Source organism: Octopus sinensis, linkage group LG18 (genome assembly GCF_006345805.1).
Source record: "Octopus sinensis linkage group LG18, ASM634580v1, whole genome shotgun sequence".
Lineage (NCBI taxonomy): Eukaryota > Metazoa > Mollusca > Cephalopoda > Octopoda > Octopodidae > Octopus > Octopus sinensis.
This window is the reverse complement of record NC_043014.1, coordinates 32,955,876-32,965,875: the sequence shown is the minus strand read 5'-3', so window position 1 is coordinate 32,965,875 and position 10,000 is coordinate 32,955,876. Positions and strand designations below refer to the sequence as shown.

At 42.8% G+C, this 10,000-nt stretch overlaps 1 pseudogene; it reads left to right on the top strand.

Moving 5' to 3' along the window:
* Window positions 1-8,486: 8,486 nt before the first annotated feature.
* Window positions 8,487-10,000, top strand: part of LOC118766813 — a 4,464-nt pseudogene continuing 2,950 nt past the window's right edge.

Here is a 10,000-nt window from a genome sequence, read left to right as displayed (position 1 = left end):
GCTGGACTGGGCTGCATGTTGCGTTTTTAAGCAAGACACTTTATTTCACATTGCTCTAGTTCACTCAGCTGTAGAAATGAGTTGCGATGTCACAGGTGCCAAGCTGTATCGGCCCCTTTGCCCTCCCCTTGGATAACATCAGTGGTGTGGAGAGGGGAGGCTGGTATGCATGGGAGACTGCTGGTCTTCCATAAACAACTTTACCTGGACTTGTGCCTGGGAGGGTAACTTTCTAGTAGCAATCCCACGGTCAAACATGACAGAAGGAGGTCTCAATACATGATCAAAGGCAAGTGGCTTAGTGGTTTGGGTATTTGGTTCTTGATTGCAAGGTCATGAGTTCAATTCCTGGTGACATATTGTGTCCTCGAACAAGGCTCTTTATTTCACATTGCTCCAGTCCACTCAGCTGGCAAAAATGAGTTGTACCTGTATTTCAAAGAGCCAGCCTTGTCACATTCAGTGTCATGATGAGTCTCCCAAAGATCTATGTTAAGGGTACACATGTCTGTGGAGTGCTCAGCCACTTGCACGTTAATTTTATGAGCAGGCTGTTCTGTTCATCAGAACAACTGGAACCCTTGTCGTTGTAACCAACAACGTGCCAGATCAAAAGATTGAGTTACCTCTGCTTCTTTCTCCCAATTTCTTCGAAAACTGAACATGTCTCTGTACTGAAATAATAATAATAATAATAATTGTGTACAGTGCTCAGGTGCACTACAACTCATCTAAAGTGTATATATAATCAGGTGTAGTTTCGGCGGATTTCGGAAAGCATGAGGGCCTTAAAGGATGCAGTGTCATGGCAGTCAACAACTGATGCAGGCAGTTTATTCCATGCTTCAGCAACTCTGAGCGTGAAAAAATGTTTCCGAAAGTCATGGGAGCTGTGTTGTTTTCTGACTTTGTAGGCATGTCCACGTGTGTTAGATACATGGAGATCAAAAAGGTGTTCAGTGTTGTTGTTGGTGAGGTGGTTGATAACTTTGTGGGTGTTTACCAAATCCGTCGCCAGACGCTGGAGCTTCAGTGAATCCATGCCCAGGGAAACAAGGCGCTCAGAATATGGTAGGTGTCTGATGGAGGGTATGCGTTTGGTTGCACGTCTCTGGACAGATTCCAGGAGGTCAATGTTCTGAGCAAGATAGGGGTTCCAAACTGATGATGCGAATTCCAAGTGTGGTCGTACCATAGCTGTATACAGTTTTAAATAGATGGCTGGAGAGCGGCTAACAAAAGTCTTGCTGAGTGATGCCAAGACACCCTCGGCCTTCTTGACAATTTTAGAGATATGCTTTGTCCAACGCAAATCACTGCTGACAGTGATGCCTAGGTCACGCTCGCAAGAGGATTTCTTGATATCAGTGTTGTGGAGGGAGTATGTGGACGCAGGGTTTTTTCTCCCAAAATGCATGGTGGTACACTAGTCCACAGCCAGTTTCAGTTGCCAGTCTGTGATCCATTGCTACATTGTGTCTAGGTCTGATTGCAGGAAAGAGTTGTTGACATCAGGATCTGTCCTCTTGATTTCAAGGTACAGCTTGATGTCATCTGCATATTTCAATACTGTGGCATTCTTTAAATTGGCATCTATGTCATTAATGTATGCCACAAACAAGAGGGGACCAAGGACAGATCCCTGTGGTACACCCGATGACATCTCATATGGTGTAGAGTGCTGTCCTAGAACTGTGACTACCTCCTTTCGGCTGAGGATGAAGGATTTCAACCAGTTAAAAAGGTCATCCCTCACACCCATTGCAGAGAGTTTCACCATAAGCCTTTTGTGTGGCACAGAGTTGAAAGCCTTAGCAAAGTCAAGGTAGACAACATCCACCCATGAGCCACTGTCAGTGATCTGAGTAATGTCCTCAAGGAACTCGACAAGCTGATCACTGCAGCTGGAGTTAGGGACAAATCCATATTGTGAGGGTCGGATGAGACTGTGAGAGCTCCAGAAGTTCCAGAGTGTTTCTCTGACACACGATTCCATCAGTTTTGCAATACAGCTAGTGAGACTGACTGGGCGATAGTTGACAGGTGATGTGCGGTCGCCCTTTTTGAACAGAGGAATGACACTGGCAGTTTTCCACTGCTCCGGAGTAGCACCATTGTTGAGACAGTACTGGAAGAAAATAGAAAGCTGGTGTAAAAGGAAGTACCTGCCACGTTTGTGAAGCAGGTATGTAACTCCATCGAGACCAGGGGAGGCATAGTTGTGCTTATTTTGAAGGTGACGGTGACGTCGCAGCATTGCAGGTGTAAATTCCATAGTTGTTATGGAATTTGCTGTTAGTGATGGTGAAGATGGTACATTTTGACTTTTTGACTTTCAACAGTGAATATGTTTGCATAGCACTCGGCAATGAGTTCTGCGCATTCCTTGGGGTCGTCGGTGATCTGTTTTGTGTGAGGGTTGTGAAGAGGGCCCACTGGAGAGTGAGGCCTCTGCTTTGAATGCACATATTTCCAGAAAACCTTGCTGTCAGGATTGGCTGCTATGCACTGTTCAAATTCAAGCACTGCTTTTTTTGTCACTTGCTTGAGATGGTTGGAAGATTTATTCCACTTCTTCCTGTTGGTGTCTGATTTATGCAACTTGTATTCCCGTTCAGCAGTCCGACGTTCCTTCCTGGCAAGTCGCACCGCTGAAGTTTCCCAAATTGCCCTTTTGGGGCGGTTCTTCTTTTTCTGTTTACATGGCACTGATGCTGCACATGCTGCCCATATTGAGTCCAGGATACTCTGGAGTATAGTATTCACATCTCCAGAGTTGTAGAATTCACGCCAGTTTGGGTGCTGTAGTTCAGTGTGGTACAGGTTCCAATCTGCTCTCTTCCAATCGAAGGAAGCAGATTGGAGATGGTTCAGGTTTTTGTTGCCCACAAGAGCCAGATTGGCGATGATCATAGCATGATCAGAGTCACCTAGAGGTTCCTCCGTAGTGCAATTGATAACCGCTTCAGGAGTTGTGGTGAAGAGCAGGTCCAAGGTGTTGTCGCCTCTTGTTGGAGAGGTGACTACTTGTGACCAGTTTGAGTCCAGTACAAGCTCAACAAAATCGTTTGCACTCTGTGGCCAATGGAAGGTCTCCCAATTGATCTCAGGATGATTGAAATCGCCTGCAATAAAAACATAAATGGCTGTTTTCCTGGCAGCAGCTCGGAGGATATTGCAAAGCTGTGTGTCCTGATGGTAATTTGGGGGACGATAAACAATGCCAAGCAGGAGTGTTGACATGGTCATACGTACGTCACAGAAAAAAACTTCTTCTTGTGATTCGTTCAAAGGAATTACCGAAAAATTTGAACGAACGTAGACCATCACACCACCACCACGGCGGTTAATGCGGTCCTTACGGAAGAGGTTGTACCCCGTAATGTTGAAAACCCCATCACAGAGTAAGGAATGTGCCCATGTTTCCGTGACAGTGATGAAGTCAGGGTCAATACTTCTGACGTAGGCGTTGAACAAATGTATTTTGTTGCATAAACTACGAGCATTTAAGGACAACAATTTGTACCCTGCTCGCAGTTTATGATGGTGTGTAGAGGATGGCAGGTTGTTCTGGCTTAGTTTCCCTGAGTTGCTGTAGTCATTTTAGATTTTTTTTCAGTGTTAGTTATTGTGGGTAGAGAGCACTCAGACCAGCTGGTATCTCTCTTCCACGTTTCAGCAGTCTTAACAAATCTCCAGATTTGTCCATCTTCCTGAAGATAAGAATATGGTGGAAAGAGCAACTTGATACACTTATAGTACTGGAAATTGTGGATTGTGCTTGATTATCGTGAAATTACAGATATTGAAACTTATAGAAATTGCAAAATATGTCAGCATGGATAATGTGACCCATTAAAACAACGATGATGATGATAGCAGTGGTGGTGGCAGTGGTGGTAGCAGCAGTGGTGGTGGCAGCAGTGGTCGTGGCAGCAGTGGTAGCAGCAGCGGTGGCGGCAGCGGCAGTAGTGGTGGTGGTAGTGGTGGTGATGATGATGATGATGATGATGATGATGATGGTGGTGGTGGTGGTGGTGGTAGTGGTGGTGATGATGATGATGATGATGATGATGATGATGATGATGGTGGTGGTGGTGTGGTGGTGGTGGTGGTGGTGGTGGTGGTAGTGGTGGTGATGATGATGATGATGATGATGGTGGTGGTGGTGGTGGTGGTGTGGTGGTGGTGGTGGTGGTAGTGGTGGTGATGATGATGATGATGATGATGATGATGGTGGTGGTGGTGGTGGTGGTGGTGGTAGTGGTGGTGATGATGATGATGATGATGATGATGATGATGGTGGTGGTGGTGGTGGTGGTGGTGGTGGTGGTAGTGGGTATGATTATAATAATGATGCTGCTGTTGCTGATGGTGGCGGTGATGCTGATGATGCTGATGATGATGTTGATGATGAGATGACATATTTATTTTAGCATCTGGATAGATCTACAAGTCACAATTAAGTGGGATAATCACAAAACCAAGATGACGACGACGACGACCACCACCACCACCACCACCACTACTGCTGCTACCCCTACTGCTGCTACCCTGCTGCTGCTACCACCACTGCTGTTACCACTGCTGCCACCGCCACTGTCACCATCTTCGCCATCCCCACCACCTCCACCATCACATATAAAACCAATAAATTCACTACATTGACTATTCTACATCACTTGTGATGATCATCCTCCTACTGTGGTCCCTCATCACAACCACCATTTTCACCTCCTTTCACCACCACCAGCACCACCAGCACCAGCACCAGCACCACCACCACCACCAACAACAACCCCCCCCCCACCACCACCACCACCATCCAGAAGTGTTTTATTAGAAAGAAAATAAATCAATGAAGCTCAATTTTTACATTAAATTATTTTAATTCTCCTGATTGTCAGGTGTGAGATAAAATAGACATATTTAACACCTGGGTAGAAGAAACTGGGTGGTGGCGATGGTGGTGTACTAAAAATTGGGGGTAGTAGGGTGTGGAGATGCCTGGAGACAGATAGATGCTTAAAAGTACAGAGAGCACTAGAGCAACACACACACACACAAACATACACACACACACACACACACACATGCACACACATACAGTGACACACACACATTCACATACATACAGAAAGAGAAGAGAAAAAGAGAAAGAGAGAGGGAAAGAGGGAGGGAGGATAATTGGAAGTGGTGGAGAGAGGTTAGAAAATAGAGAAACAGAAAATACTAAAACACTCTGTGAGAGAGGGTGAGAGAAGCATGCATGGCTGTTTGATAAGAAGCTTGTTTCCCAACCATATGGTTCCGGGTTCAGTCCCACTGTGTGGAACCTTGGGCAAGTGATTTCTACTATAGCCTTGGGTCAATCAAAGCCTTGTAAGTGGATTTGGTAGACGGAACCTGAAGCATCATCACCGTTGAACATAAACATCATCATCGTTTAACGTCCGCTTTCCATGCTAGCATGGGTTGGACGATTTGACTGAGGACTGGCGAACCAGATGGCTGCACCAGTCTCCAAACTGATCTGGCAGAGTTTCTACAGCCGGATGCCCTTCCTAATGCCAACCACTCTGAGAATGTAGTGGGTGCTTTTACGTGTCACCAGCATGAGAGCCAGTCGGGCAGTACTGGCAACAGCCATGCTCAATGGTGTTTTTTACATGCCACCTGCACAGGAGCCAGTCCAGCGGCACTGGCAATGACCTTGCTCGAATGTTTTTTTCATGTGCCACCAGCACACGTGCCAGTAAGGTGATGCTGGTAACGATCATACTCAAATGGTGCTTTTTATGTGCCACTGGCACGGAAGACAGTTTGCTGCTCTGGCAACGATCATGCTCTTAGCGCTCCAGGTGCTCTTAGCACTCAAAGTGTTCTTAGCACTCCAGGTGGTCTTAGCGCTCCATATATATATATATATATATATATATATATATATATAGGTGCAGGAGTGGCTGTGTGGTAAGTTGCTTGCTTACCAACCACATGGTTTTGGGTTCAGTCCCACTGTGTGGTACCTTGGGCAAGTGTCTTCTACTATAGCCTCGGACCGACCAAAGTCTTGTGATTGGATGTGGTAGATGGAAACTGGAAGAACCCCATCGTATATGTATATAAGTGTGTGTGTGTGTGTGTGTGTGTGTATTTGTGTGTCTGTGTCTGTCTCCCCAACATTGCTTGACAACTGATGCTGGTGTGTTTACGTCCCTGTAACAGTGGTTTGGCAAAAGAGACTGATAGAATAAGTACTGGGCTTACAAAGAAGTCGATTTGCTCGACTAAAGGTGGTGCACCACTATGGCTGCAGTCAAATGACTGAAACAAGTATAAGAATATAAAAGTATACACACACATATATATACAATAAGTACCAGTTGAACCCTGGGGGTCGATGTAATCCACTTACCCCCTCCCCTGAAATTGCTAGCACATATGGTTGTGATATAAAAGATGGGCTACAGCAAATATTCTACTCAATACCACAGATTTGCTTGTCAGTTGTTTGACCTTAACCAGTTGAGCATGTCCCTTAGTGGCTGACGATATGTGCATCTCTGATCACGAGCGGAAGTAGTGGGGGAGCATCATAGCCATGTGTTGAGAGGCATTCTTTGGGGTTTGAATAATTCACCTCTGGAAACATGGGTGTTTCGTTCAACACCCTTAAAAAACCCTTATTCAAGGACCTTTTGAGTGGGATGGGTTACTTGACCAGAAGAAAATTCTAACTGGGCCCCACCTGCAAGGTCATGTGCTGTTTATCTTATCACCATGTCTCACACATATGGTTGTGATGCATGTGCCTGGTGTACCCTTATCAGACAGGTAGTTATGATGGGTAAACTGGGCTTCGTATATTTTACACCAGTGTCACTTTGATGGCATGCATTTCTCTCTCATTCAATAATAATAATAATAATAATGAGCCTTTCTACTAAAGGCACAAGGCTTGAAATTTGGTGAGAGAGGATTAGTCGATTACATCGACCCCAGTATTTCACTGGTACTTAATTCATTGACCCCACAAGGGTGAAAGGCAAAGTCAACCTTGGTGGAATTTGAACTTAGCAATGGGTGATATACAGCTAACCATTTCATCCTTGTGCTAATGATTCTGCCAGCTGACCACCTTGAATAATAATAACAATAATGATGATGATGATAATAATAATAATAAGAAGAAGAATAAGAATAATGGTGATGATGATGATAATGATGGTAATTTCTTGCTTGTATTGATCTGAAATGGCTAAATGAATTTATTCATTATCGATCTCTGATAAAGATATTGGGCCTGAGAAAAATCATGTTCACAAATCGTGAAGATGTTCATTTGTAATCTATAATGATGACAATCCCATATTCTATTCTATAAATTCTTTTATTCTATTCATTTAATCTTCAATTCACCTAATCTTCTATTCTTTGAATCTTGTACTTAATAGGTTCAGTGGCTGTGAGATTAAGGTACCAAAACTAGAGACCACATGGGAATAAAATTAAATCTTAAAACCCACAGCTGTTGTTGTTGTTTAACCCCAGGTCAGTAATGGTCAAACAAATTTGTAAACAAAGGCATTCCAAATATGGTCATGCTGTTTTTATGTATGAAAACGACTACTACACTGTCCTGCAGTTTCTTGCAGGTTGAGTAACCAGACCACATTGATACTCTTTCATAAGTTTATACAATCATTATTTTAGGTCTCTGTATAAGGTATGTGTCTTAGGTCGACTTTGCCTTTCATCCTTTCGGGGTCGATAAATTAAGTACCAGTTACGCACTGGGGTCGATATAATCGTCTTAATTCGTTTGTCTGTCCTTGTTTGTCCTCTCTGTGTTTAGCCGCTTGTGAGTAGTAAAGAAATATATATATCATACAGGGGGTGCTGAAAAGTTCCTGGCATTAAGGGCATCACGAAAGGGCCCAGCCTTCCAAATTCTTTTGCAGGGTTTAGAAAAACTGAAGGACTGCTGCAACAAGTGTGTGAATCTGATAGAGGAATATGTTGAATAAAATCATAATTAACTGATCCTCCTGTATTTTCTTTTACCCAAGCCAAGAACTTATCAAACCACTTGTATAATTCTGCTTACTTCAGTTTACCTGCTCAAAGGCAAAATAGAGAACATGCAATTACAATTAACATCACCTTTCATCTTACTGGATCTTACTAAAATAAATATTAGCCAATTCCCGAAGGTTGATATAACTGACACAATCCCCTCCCAAATTACTTTCAGCTTTATGCAGATGTTAGAAACCTTCTGAGGTTGAACCTCTCTGGGAAGTGAGAGGACCAATGCTTTAGTCTTTGTAACTCTAGTCCTCATCCCTGCCTTGTAGCACTCAGCAGTGAAGTGAGTTATTGAGTGCAGGAGATAATTTTCTGATGAGCCAAGTAGCACCATGTCATCTGCAAACATCAGTTGACTAATTAATCCTACACCCACCGATTGTGATGCCTCTTCCACAATGGCTGTGCAGGTCAATCCAGTTCATAAGAATTATGAAAAGGAGAGGTGATACTTACACTTCCTACCTGAAGTCCAACACCCACATTGAAACATTTTGACTTAGCACCATTTATCTGGACACAAACATCTGGGTATTTATACAAGGATTTTGGGGCAACCAGAAGTTGCACATTAACCCTTTCGTTACCAACCTGGCTGAAACCATCTCTGGCTCTGAGTACAAATGCCCTGTTTTCATAAGTTTTGAGTTAAAATCTTCTACCAAACCTTAGTCACAATTCAATGTTTCTAACACTAGCTGAATGATAACTAAGTTATTTTACTAAATTCTTTGTTATATTTAAAGTAATTGAAAGAAACACAGAGCATCTCAAAATAAATACAGAAACGAAAGGGTTAATCCTAGACCCCTGCAAATCTCTCTACTGTTGTGGTTCTCAACCATTTTTTTCCTATGGATCCCTTTGATTTGTGTCTAACACACATGGATCTTCCTAGCCATCCTATTGCATTTTCATAATTAGATATTATTAAGAATTGTATAAAACAAAATTGTTAAAATATCATTTTGTGTATTGTAGAAGTAGAACTAATTTATTACTCTTTTACTCTTTTACTTGTTTCTGTCATTTGACTGTGGCCATGCTGGAGCACTGCCTTTAGTCGAGCAAATCGACCTCAGGACTTATTCTTTGTAATGTAAGCCTAGTACTTATTCTATCAGACTCTTTTGCCGAACCACTAAGTTACGGGGACAAACATACATGCATACATACATGCATACATACATATATATATATATATATATCTTTATATATATATACTATGGGCTTCTTTCAGTTTTCGTCTACCAGATCCACGTACATACATACATGCATACATACATACATATATATATATATTATATATATATATATATATATATACAATGGGCTTCTGTCAGTTTTCGTCTACCAGATCCACTCACAAGGCTTTGGTCAGCCCGAGGCTATAGTAGAAGACACTTGCCCAAGGTGCCATGCTGTGGGACTGAACTCAAAACCATGTGGTTCGTAAGCAAGCTACTTACCACACAGCCACTCCTACGACTATTGCAGATAAATTTTAACAACAAAATCTTATATGGACCCCACTAAGAGCTATAATCTTATATAGACCCCCAAGGACCATACGAACCCTGGTTGATAACCACTGCTGTACAGCATGTGCTGTGGCATGCAGTCATATGCTTTTCCAAGGTCTGCAAAGCAAGCGTACTTCTCTTGGGAATGTATTTTCTGTGACTGTGAAGATCAGTCAATGCTTCTTCTGTGACTGAACATGAATCAATATGAGTGGTGCTGAAAAGTTCCTGGCTTTAAGGGTACCATGAAAGGCCTGGTTGGAAGACCCTAAATTCTGAGTTCCTTTATAGGGTTTAGAAAAACTGAAGAACTGCTGTAATGAATCTGAGAGAGGAATATGTTGAATAAAAAAGTTGAATAGAAAAGTTCCTGGATTTAAGGGTACCAC